Source organism: Idiotropiscis lumnitzeri, unplaced genomic scaffold (assembly GCF_059441095.1).
Source record: "Idiotropiscis lumnitzeri isolate Australia: NSW breed Sydney's pygmy pipehorse unplaced genomic scaffold, RoL_Ilum_1.0 HiC_scaffold_117, whole genome shotgun sequence".
Taxonomy (NCBI): domain Eukaryota; kingdom Metazoa; phylum Chordata; class Actinopteri; order Syngnathiformes; family Syngnathidae; genus Idiotropiscis; species Idiotropiscis lumnitzeri.
In genome coordinates this window covers 201,160-215,308 of record NW_028283655.1, presented here as the reverse complement: position 1 = coordinate 215,308, position 14,149 = coordinate 201,160, and the positions used below count along the sequence as shown (strand labels likewise).

Below are 14,149 nucleotides of genomic sequence, written 5' to 3'. Positions count from 1 at the left end.
AACATTAATGAGTGTATAAAAACATGATTATGAATACACAAACTGATTACCTATCCTCAGCCCATCTTACATTTCCCCCCTGTTGTGGATTTAAAAATCATGTCCTTACGGCTTTAAGACAGATCATCATAATGAAATCATACAACAGTGTGATCATCAGTGGAGGAGCGAAAACCTCACATTAGGGAAAAATTCCCCTCCTCCCTTCCGGCGTAGAATGAGATCCTCATAATTTGATGACCATCAGGGAATAAAACTTGTCCCTGGGGTGACTTGGTGGAGGCCCTTGCCTCGTTGTAGGAGAGGACAGCCGTCCTTACCTCCCGGATCTTCGTGTATGGTGTGTGTGTGTGTGCACGTGTGTGGACAGGGGCAAGAAGTCCATGTGTTTTTACGTTTTAGTGTCCAGTTTGAGTTCGTCATTCTCAACATTAATCAGGTTGTAACGGTACATTTGGGCAACAAACCTACGATTAACCATCATCTTTGTCATAAAAATAATGCAACATGAACAGACTAAACATAACAAAATGAAAACTATAATTATCCCTATATATTGTTTTTTTAAATTCTTCATAGTGGTCATAACATCAATAATTGTTTCATTTTTATTAAAAATTTAAATGCAGTAATGTACTCCAATCAAGGCTGATATTCCTTTGTTATGTACGTCATTAATTTCCAAACAATATCTAATCTTTTTGTTCTGTGGCTTCAACATATTTATCATCTCATCAATATTAGCACCACAGAGTACTGAGTTTCGAGATCCTCACAATAGTCGTTCTCAAAATGATATTTTTTTTTATCAATTTAGCTTTGTTAAGGTAAGATATTTTATTGACAATCTAACATTAATATGCAAAGAACATGTACATTAGTACGAAATGTAAAAAAAAATTGTGGTGGGGGGGGGTGCGAATTGTTTTCTTCTTGGTAGGGGGGGCATGACAGGAAATAATTGAGAACCACTGGTCTAGTCACACACCAGCTCGGGTTCATTCCCTACCAGAGAAATGACATTCCATGTCCCCAGAGCTAGGCGCTTTATGTTGCCGGGGATTGGACTGCCTTTGACTGCCTCCTAGCTCAAAGGAAACCCAAATTCTTTGGTCCCGCCCACTGGTAGTGAGCCGAAGCCCTTGTATTAAATAATAAATAAATACATAAAATAAAAAAATTAATAAATTTAAAAAACGGACCGATCCACTGCTTGGGTTAGTTTGACCCACCTTGAGATCCGTTCCCACTCAGTGACAGTGTCTACAAGCCACTGCCACCAGGCCAGTGAACCGACGTCCAGGCAGTGACAAAAAACGTGATCAAATTACATTGCTCATCATAAGGTGTTTGTGAGACGCTCTTTGTATGTTTCCTCAATTAAGACCTGTTTTCCATTGGTGTATTTGAAAAAAGTGGTGAACCTGTTAAATTCACTACAAAACGTTAAGAAGATGAAAGTAATGTTTGAAGGAATATTATTTTTCTATCGACATGCCGGCGGGCGGGCACAGATAGAGAGTGATAAAGCAGCACCTCTCGCGCGGGGCGTGCTGACGAAAAAAGGCAAGCGCTCCTCCTCTCATCGCGTCCTTATTAAGACAGAAAAAAGACGCTGTTGAATTTGACCTATTCGCAGTTCGAGCAGGTGCTTAACGCTGGAGAATATCACCACTTCGAAGTTCGAACTGCTGTTGAAACGGAGAGGTAAGTGTTTTTCGTTTGTTTTTATTCAAAACATGCCTCGAGTGCATTTGTTCATGGTTAGAGATAGTTGTGTGGAAAACACTATACAAAGTAGCACCATGGATGTGGGCCTACAACACTGGCCTAGCAAACATGTGCTCCTACATCGACATAATTGACGAGCTCCAGTTAAGCATTGAATAATTATAAAACGTCATGGTGCTTTTACTCATTTAAAGAACTAAACCGACGCGTATTTTCATCCGGTGGTCAGGTTTGCATTGAATGTGAGCACGAGGGACGCTAGCTTGTTGCGTTAGCTTTGCGGAGCTAACAGCTTGCACTTTTGTTATAGAACAACAGAATGCAAGTACCATGATAATTTCTGTCATTAATTTTTGTGTAAGACACGATGTTCACTGGTTAATTACATGATTCTTAAAGCAAAGGTTACTGTGAATGCAATTTTGGTAAGATTTTTGTAGTCACACTGCATAAATCTGTCTGTCTGTTGTTTAAACTTCAATATAAACTATTATGGTTGAAATCGTTAATTGGGATGGAGGGATTGATATTTTTTTAATTTATAATTTATTTTTCTTACACTGATATTGTTAAAACTCCATTTAGCCTATAGTATTAATAATTCTCAACACAAAACTGTCTTTTTTCTTTATAGAATAAACAATGCCTTCCCTGAGATGCAGGAAGTCCCCAAAGCAGGATACTATTGAACATGCAGTCAAGGGTCTGGACAAGACTGCAGAGTTAGAAGCGAAGTATATAAACTCATTTAAAGGTATGATGTTAACGCTTTTGCTAAGATATATTATTGTTTTCTGATAACCAAGCTGACATCGTTTTTTAAGTGGTTATTTTACATTAAGAGTGTCTTGAACTTTTCTTTTGTCAGTTTCAAGTTATTTCAGTGAGCGTGAAACCTGATGGTAGGAGTTCTATCTAAATTAAGGCTGTACTTGATGACGCCCTCCGGCATTTTTATACCACAATAGACCGGTGAACAAGTCCGATATTGATAGTCGAGTGTAAAGCACGTTATACGTCACAGAGATCACGTGACGCGATCCAATATGACTGTGTATACAGTGTATGTCATTGTTATGAAACTAAATAATCTTAAAGTTTTTTTTTTACGTAACCAGGTGCCATTGACATTTGTACTTTCAGTCCTAATACATACTGGCTAATGCAATGCTGGAAAATGAATTTTGGCTGGTCTGTTCCTTTAAAATCATAAAGAAGGGCTCTGCTCTATCCCTCACAAGAAGCAATGTTTCAAACCACCCTACATTAGTATAGTGGCCCAAATGAATATGATGACTCCTTATTTGTGTGCTTAAAAATATGACGAAGCTATCTTGATTTCCCTGTTAACTAGGTCGAGGAGTATTTACCAAGGCCCCTTTCAGGAAAGATGACTTTATTCTTTATTATGGAGTACAGAGGAAAATTGATAGATTCTGATAAATCTCAACGCAGGAAGATGGATGGAAGAGGCACTGTCTTTTTGGAGGTGAGGCAAAGATTGAGATGTTATCTTATTTTTGTTTTTATTTAAAAAAATAAACACATACTCATCCCATAAGTGTTAGGGGAAAAATCATTCTCTAAGCAAAAATGTATACCGTATTTTCGCACCCAAAAGACGCGCCGTGTCAAAGGGCGCAACACCTGTTGAGGCCGCTATTTCTGTCTTTGTAACATATACTGGACGCACCGCCTGACAAGACGATAGCACAGCTGCTGTTAGCATAGCATGAACTTGGCAGAGCTGCCCACACTGACACAGCCGATAGCAGCCTACTATGCCCCAATAACATGAGCAATCACCCCATTGTTGCAGCAGACGCCAAGTCTCTATTGACAATAGCTGACAATGGCTCAGGCCAATATTAGGTGCATTGGCAATAGCCTACAAAGCAACGTCAGGGGAGGGACTTGGCTGCTCACCACACTCCTTAGAGTCACGGTTTCAAAAAAAAATAAAAAACTCATCATACAAGCAAACAATGAAACATAGAAATAAGATTAACACAAACATGTATCTCTCATGCCATCAATATACCCCAAAAAAATGAAAATAATACAAAAGCCACTCAGCCTTAGCTAATTCAAGCAATGCATTCTGGGAGCAGAGACCCACAATCCCATAGCTGTTTAGAGAGATTTGCATGGCTGTTTAAAGAGATGTGCTGTTATGCTTTGGACTTTTTGTCGGTTGTCTAAACCTGGGACGTTTCTTGCTTGCAATAACATAAATGATAAGACAGACTAAAACATTGTGGACAGCTGCCCTTTGTCCAGCTTTTTCCAACACCATCACCCAAACATTATAGTCAGATGGTGTATTTGTCACGGTCGATTGTAAGCATGGACAACTCACTCTTTGCCCAGCAGGGTGTGCTAACATGCACTTCCAACAGCTCGTTGATGACAAGGGCTGATGGACGTGAGTGGTACTTTGTCCATTTAATGGACGCATCGACTGACAGGGCGCTTTGTTTGCTTATGACTGCGAAAATACGGTAATTACTTTTATTCATGCGTTGAATCTGTACAAATGAAAATATAGACCATGAAGTCTCAAAGACAAGCTGTTAATAGGGTCTGATTCCAATAGAAATTTCTTGTATGATTTGATTTAGAAGATTTAAAAATTGTGGATTTCCTATTTTTATGTTTTGTGTACACAAGATTGTCTCAAAGATTAATTTCTGACATTGATTGAATAATTGTTTTTTTTTTTTTTAAATCTATTTTAAGTGTTGATGCCGCTCAAGAAGATGGCAGTCTGGGAAGACTGGTTAATGATGACCACATGCACCCCAACTGTAAAATGAAGAAGAAGACAACAGAGGACAGACCACACCTCTGTCTGTTTGCGCTCCGAGACATTGATGTTGGCGAAGAAATAACTTAAGACTATGGACCAGCTGGCCTTGGAGAACACAGGTTTGTAAGATGCATCTTTAAGTACAATAACAGAGCCCACTTGTGGTGTTCTGGTGATGTAGTTTCCAATTAGTTTGGCAATCTAATAAATGTATGTTGAGGTTTCTATGGAAGTTGAACATGCTGACTGACTGGGGGAGTTCTCCATTGTCCACTATCTGTAATTCAAATTTGTGGGTCTGAGTCAAAGTTTGGCTCTTCAGGAACAACGAACTGGTCAGGGAGTGACAGTATTACAAAGTTCTGCGTTACTCTTTTCTGGGCGGTGGCCCTGTTAGGCCATCATATGCCATATTGCAAATATCCCCATTGTGGGACTAATTAAGGACATCTTTATGTTGTGGTTTCCCTACCAGAACCAGCACCAACCCTGTATATTCATGATATAAAACACTGTTTCAATTTGATATTTAGCCTTTCTATACTGTAAAAATAGAAGACCCCAGGCTTTCCTGCGCCCCCTTGCCCAATTGGTGGTGTTCAGGAGACAACCTGGGACTGAAATATCAGTCACAACCAGTGTTGTTTTCGTCACTGATGACTATGACGAAAATACTTCGTTAACGCCCCTTTTTTAATGACGATGACAAGCTAAACGAGGTTCTTTTATGACGAAAACATGACGTGATGTACATGAATTTTTTTCGTTGACGAGACAAAATTGTTAGCATGTGGTTCATAAATTATTTTATGTTGCTTTTAGTGAAATAAAGCCACAACAGTTGCCCAACAAAATGTTTTGCTTCTCTGCTTATTTTGGAGCAGTGAGCATTGATTCCACTGTTGCCACTTTTTTCTGTTTGTAATGAAGAATCCTTTGTAGTCCATCCAAAAGTCTTGGGGTGGGTCTTGGGTGGAAACCTTGAATGCCTTGTTTTAACTCAAATGGACTTAAACCCATCCATCCATCCATCCGTTATCTGTACCGCTTCTCCTCACTAGGGTCGCGGGGGGTGTTGGAGCCGATCCCAGCTGTCTTCGGCAGTAGGCGAGGTACACCCTTGAATTGGTGTCCAGCCAATCGCAGGGCATACATAGACGAACAACCATCCACGCTCACACTCATGCCTAGGGGCAATTAGAGTGTCCAAGCAACTTGCCATGCATGTTTTAAGAATATGGGAGGAAACCGAATTACCCAGAGGAAACCCACGCAGGAAGGCCGGAGCCAGAATCGTACCTACGACCTCAATATTGTGAGGCCATCCTGCTAACCAGTTGGGCCACCGTGCCGCTTGGACTAAAACCTTTGTGAATAAATTGACGAAAACTAGGGTAAAACTTTTTTTGCGTTTCCGTCGATTAAAACTGGACTAAAACCCTTTTTTTAGTTTTCGTTGACTAAAACTGGACTAAAACTATAACGAATTGGGATGACTAAATGTGATGTAAACAAATCAGCACTTTGTCCAAATGACTTGGACAAAATCTAAAATGCCTGCCAAAAACAACACTGGTCACAACACGTGTCTACAGAAGATTAATTGGCATGGGCGAAATTAATTAGTTTTATTTCATTCATGAGCTTATGTTTTGTTTTGGGTGGCTAAGGCTTAAAATGTGTAAAAATCTAATCCAACCTCAAATATAATTAATTCAATAAATTTATGATGCTACTAAAACATCGAAGCAGCCTCCTCCAGGCTTTACAGACTCAGAAATGGAGGTATGCGTATCGTGTACTCATCCTGTCGTGTCTCGAGATGTTAAAATTGCAGTTAGATAGACGTGTGCTGATTAGACAAGACTTCTAATATATCTGGTGTCACAGGATATTTGTCAGTGAATGTGTATGTCTGGTTTGAGGCTCACTCAGCTTTTTCTTGTGTTGTGGGGTCCAGTTGAGTTGAATTGCGTGTCAGGTATGTTGGCCATCTGACACCCAACTGTCAGGTTTGTGTTTGTGGGGACCCCGTAGAGCCATTTTTATTGTTGACATAAATCATAGCTAATCATCTTTTCCTTCATTATCATATGAAATACAGTTAGGAGTTGTATGTGCCTTTACTATGTTATAATCTTAGAACCTACCAGCCACTACAGGTGTCCGACAAGAAGACTTTTGGCTGTCCTGTGCTCCATTGCGCCCCTGGTGGCGTTCAAAAGACAACCTGTGACTGAAATATCAGTCACAACATATCTCTACTGAAGATTAATTGTCATGCGCTAAAGTAATTGGTTTTGTTTCATTCGTGAACTTGTTAGTTTTTGTTTTGGGTGGCCAAAGCCTAAAATGTGTAAAATTCTGATCCATTTTCTTTTTTTAATTCATTAAATTAATATTCAACTTGTTCATTAGGATGGAGGACAACCGACAATGACTGAATCGGCTGAGGTTGATGCCACCAGAACATCGAAGCAGCCTTCTCAAGTTTTGACAGACTCTGAAAAGGAGGTATGCGTATCATGTGGTCATCCTGTCGTGTCTTGAGATGTTAAAATTACAGTTAGATAGACCTGTGCTGGTTGGACAAGTTTTCTAATATATCTGGACATAAATCGTAGCTAATAATATTTTCCCTCATCATCATATGATATACAGTTATGCCTAGTATATGTCTTTACTATGTTACAATCTAAGAACCTACCAGCCACTACAGTTCTCTCATTGGGAGACTTAAGCTTTCGTCAGGTTGTCGACTGCTGCATTGCCCTCTTATTGGCTTTAAGTACACAACCTGTAACTGAATTATCTGTCAGAACAGAACCTATGTGTCTACAGCAGGTGATTTGGCATGTGGATTCTTCAGATTTTTAGAAAATAGGTAAAATTGTGATCAAAAGTTTAAAATGTCTAAAATTCTGGTATAGTTTGCAATAGTATATCTATTAAATCATTTCAAAACTTCTTAACAAGGATGGAGAACATTGGCTGTGACCGAATTGGTTGAGGTTTAGATTACCAGGACCATTGAGCAGCCTCCTCGGGATCTACAAATTTAGGAATGAAGATATGCATCCCATGTTACAATCCTGTTATGGCCCGAGGTTTTGAAGTTGCAGTTACATATTGGGCTGGGCGATATGGCTGATAAGTACATAGCGATATAAGTATTTCATATGGGTCCATCGATGCACATTGAATTCTTTTTTTATATTATTTTATTTATTATCGTTTTTATTTTCCAATATTTTCACTGCCCTGTTAAAAAAACATTTAATGTAGTTTTCCTCCCGGGAGCTTTTTGTTACGGTCAATTAATTTTGTTATTACATTATTTTGTCATATCATTCATCAATATTTTAGTTTTTTTTTTTTTTTTCAAATAGAATTAAGACCTTTTTCTGTGCAGATTCCTCTGGGGATTAAGTATTTAATGGGTTCTCAATTTTCTCTTGGACTCTGATGCAACCCAGTCTCCTCCCTTGGACAAAAAATATGGGCTGAATCTTCCTTGGAATAACGACACAGATTCTGACGAATCATTGTCAAATCCTGCCCCTGAACTTTGCGCCTCAGACCCAGACCATATTACTATCCCAAGGCTCAGGAGGACCAAAAGTATACAGGTAAACAACCCATATAGATTTCAGGGAATCTTACAAGCAAATTGCATATATTTTATTGGTCTCCTGCCTTCTATCCTTTATATTTCGTTGTTGTTGTTTTTTAGATTAAAAAAACAGGCTGACTTTGGAATGGATAAGCATTATTACTCCAACTCAGATGACAGTGGAGATGAATATATTCCGGATACAAGTGAGGCCTCTGATTCAGACGGAAGTGAATCTTTGAAAATTGTGGACCCTCTCTTGAAGTCTAAGAATGCCTTCAGAGATTTTTCTCCCACACCACGAATCTCAAAAGCCACCTCAACGCAGGTTGTTAATCAAGGGCGTTCACCCGTTCGGAGGAGTAGCAGCACTGGTGTGATTCTTGAATTCTATGGCTCTTCAAATATTTGTGCAGTTTAACACAAATCATCCAAAATAGAATTCAAGCACATCTGTGACAGAAATTCAAATTCAGAAGTCAAAGAGAGAGAACAAAAAAAAAAATCTAATGCTGCGCTTCTTCCGAAGACATATACTGTAAACATTAAATGTATGTTAGGACAATCTTGAAAAAAGTATTAGAACACCCTTTACTTTTATTTCTTGTTAATTTTATTAACCAAAATATGTCCATTTTTATTACAGATTAATGAATACAAAATTAAAACTCTAATCAGCTACTTTTTAATCGTTATATTTGTATAAACAAATGTTATACATCTGTGTGTTAACTTATACAAGAAATGACGGAAAAGCAAGGGTGGTTTAGTATTTTTTTATCGTATATAGTCTGTATAATATCTTTAACCTATGCTGATGCTGTTTAATACTGATTTAAATAATAATAATAATGTCATAATCTGTTGGTTTTACATGAACAAAACCTTTCAAGCACTTTTTAAAATTCTAAATACTACCTCTTGTCAGTAAGTTGGTTCACAGCACTGCCTTGGAGTGAAAGTGTGTAGTGCTGAGACAGTCGGTATGTGCTGAGTCGTCTGACGTTTGTGTGACTGGTACCCAGGAAGGTAGCAAAACCAGGCAGTGTGTATGTCGTACCCAGGAAGGCAGAGAAACCAAGCAATATGTATGTGGTACCCACGAAGGCAGAGAAACTAAGCAGTGTGTATGTGGTACCCGGGAAGGTAGCAAAACCAGGGAGTGTGCATAGATACAGACCCCAAAAGTGATTAAAACCAAATAAAGTCCCCAGAAGATCATCTGTAGTCAGGTGAAGGACCCTGTACTTTGTTCAACTCATTTACTCCCTTAGACGTACAAAGACGTCTTTTAATGCAATGGCGCCCTCTACCAAAGACGTATAAGTACGTTTCCTGTCTTTTTTACGTCATAGTGTACATAAGGGTCTGATGCAACCTCTGACTGAGAATCAGCCATGTCCGCATTGTGAATCATGTAAAAATCACCCAGCAGGGGGCAGAGGTGCAAAAGATCCGCCTTGAATCTGCGCCAGAGGTACAAATGGGGGGCGGGATCCTGGGGTAGACTTATAAGTGTGGAGAGCAGCGTGGGTAGCAGCAGCATCGGCAGCACTAGCAGCAGTCGCATTAGTAGCGTTAGCAATGAAATCCTCCAAGCAAATGACGATCGAGGAATGCTTTTTTGTAAAAAAAAGCTTCCTAAAAGCATCAAGGCGATGGAGACGCTTTGGTTGAGAGGATGACGCTTTGTCGTCGTCACAACAAACAGGCGTTTAAAGAGGGTGCGCGTGCCTTGCGGCCTGCATCGCCTGCCTTCGGACAATAGCCAAAGCAGCTGAGAGTCCTCACCAGATCCCCCCGAACGAGGAGGTAAGCGCTCGCAAGTTACCATTGAACATGTGGTTTTACCCCTCATGCTTTTATTGTACATATCATGCATCTTGCGGGCAGAAAATGTCGCATAAATGTGCAGTTAGACGCAAGCGTATCTCCTCCCCGACGAGGAAACAACAATACTGAATGGTGTGGTAATCATGCATACTTTCTAAAATTCACAGATTGTGCATCCCGCGGCAAGAAAGTTCCTCCTCGTCTTGTTGGTGTAAAGAAAGGTAAATTATAATATGAAACTTCACACGCCAGCAATAAAATGCAGCAATAAATATATATTTCCAATTGTTTATATTTCTGTAATTTACAGGTTGTGCATCAGGAAGCAGTGGTTCCGGATGGCGTCACACTGGATGGCAACCGAGGAAAATCGACTTTACAGCAACCCCTGGACCACTGAATGCCGCTGCCCATTTGGAGTCTGAGGAGCCAGCTGATTTCCTGCAGCTGTTTCTCACGGATGAGCTTCTGCAGCACATCGCGGATGCCAGCAATCACTTCCCAGACAATTATTTTCACACAAACCCCAGTGGACAAACACAAGCTCGCCTATTTTCCACGGACCAGCAAAGCCAGACTACAACGAAAGTGTCGGGTCTGTTTGCGCAAAGGCAAACGGAGTGAAACAAGAATGTGGTGTGAACTATGTTGTGTGCCCTTGCATCAAGGCAACTGTTTTATTTTATATCACACAAAAAAAAAGTATGTATGACACTGATGTATTTCATTTTTGTACATAGTTCAACAGTTCAGTCGTTTAGTGTTATGTGCAAATAAATTTATTTTATCAAAAACATATTTTTTGTGCTTTTTTTTATTTTATAGAAGGCATGCATTATTTAGATGTTAGAGGTGTCATAAAAGCCATAAATAATAGTGTCAAAGTTCAAATTATGGTCAAAATGCATCAGTTTACAAAAAGCTCATTTTCTCAGTTTTTTCCCCAGGGATTGGAGTTTTCATGAAATTTAGCTATTTTCAAATGCCGATTGTTCAAGAATGGAAAAAGATAGGAACAAACATTTTTTTTCTGTTGAAAGAAGAGAGTCTCATCTTTCTTCGGGTGTGCTCCATGTCTATATAGCATTAGAATACAATATTCTGTGGGCCTTGCAATATTAGTCAAAACCCAGGAAAACTCTGGGATTGAGTGGGTTGCTCCAGTGAAAATGGCTGGTATTTAATGAGTTAAGACTGGTTAGGACATCCGGCTCGCAGTCCCAAGGTTCAGGGTTCGATCCCGGGACCCAGCTTTCCTGTGTGGAGGTTGCATTTGTGAGTGAGTTTGAGCGCAGATGGTTGTTCGTCTTTGCGTGCCCTGCGATTGGCTGGCAACCACTTCAGGGTGTACCCCGCCTACTGCCCGTTGACAGCTGGGTAGGCTCCAGCACGCTATCCTTGTGAGAATAAGCGGATTGGATATTACATGTATGTGTTTATGCCCTAGGCCAGGCGAGGGCAAACTACGGCCCGGGGGCCACATGCGGCCCGTTAAAAGTTTTAATCCGGGCCGCCGAACTTGAAAAAAATTTAATGAATAAACCTTGTTAATGTTTTATTTTCTAAACACTGTGGTTTTCAAAGACAAATATTATTGTTGGAATGCTTTTATTCACTTTCATATAAAATTAAATGTATTTTTTTTCTCAGATGAGGTGAGGTTTCCAAAACACTCCATCCATCTGCTCCTGGTCCGGCCCCTCTGTCATATTTTAGAACCCATTGTGGTCCTCCAATCAAAAAGTTTGCCCGCCCCTGCCCTAGGCTTTGTGTCTTTGCTTGGTTGACTGTGTAATGAGTGTATGAATGCATTTCTTTCTACCAGACACCTTGGACTTCCCATGGCAGATTAATAATCTATTTTATCTATCCATCAGGGTCACGAATGTCATTTGATGAGTAGAGAATTTAGAGTCTCCAATTAACCTAATATACATGGATTTGCGCATGGAAACCTGAGAAAAAGCCCTTAGTCCTACTTTTCCATCTGAACCACTTTATCCTCACGAGGGTCACAGCCGTGACATCCCAGCTGACTTCAGAAAGTAAGTGGGCGACGACTCATGATCTCTTGGTTGAATAATATTGTTAGGGGCTCAAAATGGCCCTCTACAATAAAATGGCAGAAGAATATTACATACTCTCTGGCAGAAGAATATTGCGTTTTTTTGTTTTGTCCAATTAACTTAAATAAAACTTGGGAAAATTTAATGATTCCATGTAAACCAGCTGGTCTTCCCCATACCAAGCCCTGGCTAAAACTGACTGAAAAATGCATGATGTGTGCCTTTTAAACTCCTCGGCCCATCCACTATGCCAGGGATGGGCAAACTTTTTGATTGGGAGGGGGGGGGGGCACAATGAGTCCTAAAATACATTTAATTTTAAACGAAAGTGAACAAAAGCATTACAACAATATATATGTCTTTGAAAAACCACAGTATTTAGAAAATAAACCATTAACAAGGCTTATTCATTTAATTTTTTTCAAGTTTGGGGGGCTGGATTGAAACGTTTAACGGGCCACAAGTGGCCCCCGGGCCGTAGTTTGCCCAAGTGCCCTAAGCCAATTGATTCTAAAAAATAACAGTTTTCTTCATCAAAACAACATTTTATGATCAACATAAATGTTAGTGAGTACATAAAGGTATACTCATTCGATCTATCATAACCCCATGCACTTAGACTGTACAAAAAAAAGAAAATTTTTATTTTAAAACCTAGTATTTCGCCATGACGTCACACGCTAGCGTCAAGTGCTTGGCGCTAAAAACCCGGAAGTAACAGCGGCGCTCGGTTTGAAAGTGGAGAGTTGTGCATGGTAGGCGAATTCGGGAGAAATGTTTGTTGAACACGAGGACTGTGGCGTAGAAGATGGTTTAACAGCGATCTAGTGCGCACCCAACCGTGATGGCTGACCAACGAAATAAATGTGGACCGACGGAGTGGACTGACAGGACGTGGAAAACAGGTGTGTGGCATGTGTGCGTGTGCACGAATGTGGGAGCGCGTTCACTATGGTGGCAGCGATCGCAAAGCAGCAGCACCACTCCTTGACAAAAGTATTGTACTTTCTCTGATGTTTTGGGTTTGCTCTGCTTTGGGGTTTGTAGTTCTGGCCACGCAAAAGTAACAAAGCAAGTTCTTGGATGTCTGCTTTTTTCTTGAACTGTTAATTGGTTAACATCGTGGCTCTTATTTTTATCTAATGTATGGAGTTTGGTGGCTATCTATATGCACAACTATATTAGTTGCACTTGAAATTGCATACAGAAAATTAGTATAAATAGGTTACGCTATAAAGTATAACAATATTAACAATCGTTATTGTTGTTACTGTTTATTTATTTTATTTTGCAATAACTGTGCTCCAAGCTTAGCTGTTGTGCCAGCTGCCAAGTAAAAATATGTAATCTCACTCAATAATAGGAATAAATACTTAACTAACATCTCAATTTTTCGGGTTGGGCTGTGGGGGAGGGGAGGGTGGCTGCCTGACATAAAGCAGACTGTCCTGCACATGCGCAGACCAGCCGAGTGTGTGAAGTGTGCGTAAGTGCAGTACCGGGACCGACCACTAGACAGCGATCCTGAGTAATTTTTCCGCACACACATTTCTAGCACACTCGTCTTGTTTTTGTGACCTTCCTGGGAAGCCCTGAAACTTTGACAGGACCTCCCCCTGAGCTTCTTATCACTGAATTCAATGCTCTTTTTTGTGGGGCCCAGATTTTTGGTCCCCACAAAAATTTTGGTCCCCTACAGTGGGTGTGCTGTCCGATGTTGGTCCCCAACATGTAGCTTATACAAACACACACACACCCCCCTACTTGTTTTTGTGACATTGTTGGGCCACCTGAGCAAAACTCACATTGTGGGAACCACCCTTTCTAGTGGTTGTACAGCTCTGAAAAAAATCAGGCAGTGTCCAGGAATTTAGTTAAACACAAAAACCACTTCAAATTACCAATTAATGACCTGGAGGTCAAATGAGTGACTCAAGTGCATGTAATTCAGTCACTGTAGCCCAAAGATTCTCTGGGCCAGTGGATGAACCATTATTCGTCTTGGACAGCATTGAAGCAGGCCGTAGCCTGGTTTCTAAAGCTGAAAGACTTACTGACAGAGTAAAGGAAAATAGAAAGGAGTTCATCACATTAGGT

General features: G+C 40.2%; 1 long non-coding RNA gene across 2 annotated transcripts; it reads left to right on the top strand.

Annotated features, from left to right (window-relative positions):
- The first annotated feature begins 1,563 nt into the window (after positions 1-1,563).
- Positions 1,564-8,674, top strand: LOC148315117 (uncharacterized). Of its 2 annotated transcripts, none has more exons than XR_015841256.1 (7): positions 1,564-1,707; positions 2,366-2,485; positions 3,086-3,220; positions 4,471-4,659; positions 6,959-7,054; positions 7,953-8,169; positions 8,274-8,674. It is a non-coding gene; the product is annotated as an uncharacterized LOC148315117 (long non-coding RNA). The 2 variants fall into 2 exon arrangements; XR_015841255.1 differs by having other exon boundaries at positions 8,017-8,169; positions 8,274-8,673.
- The last annotated feature ends 5,475 nt before the right edge of the window (positions 8,675-14,149 follow it).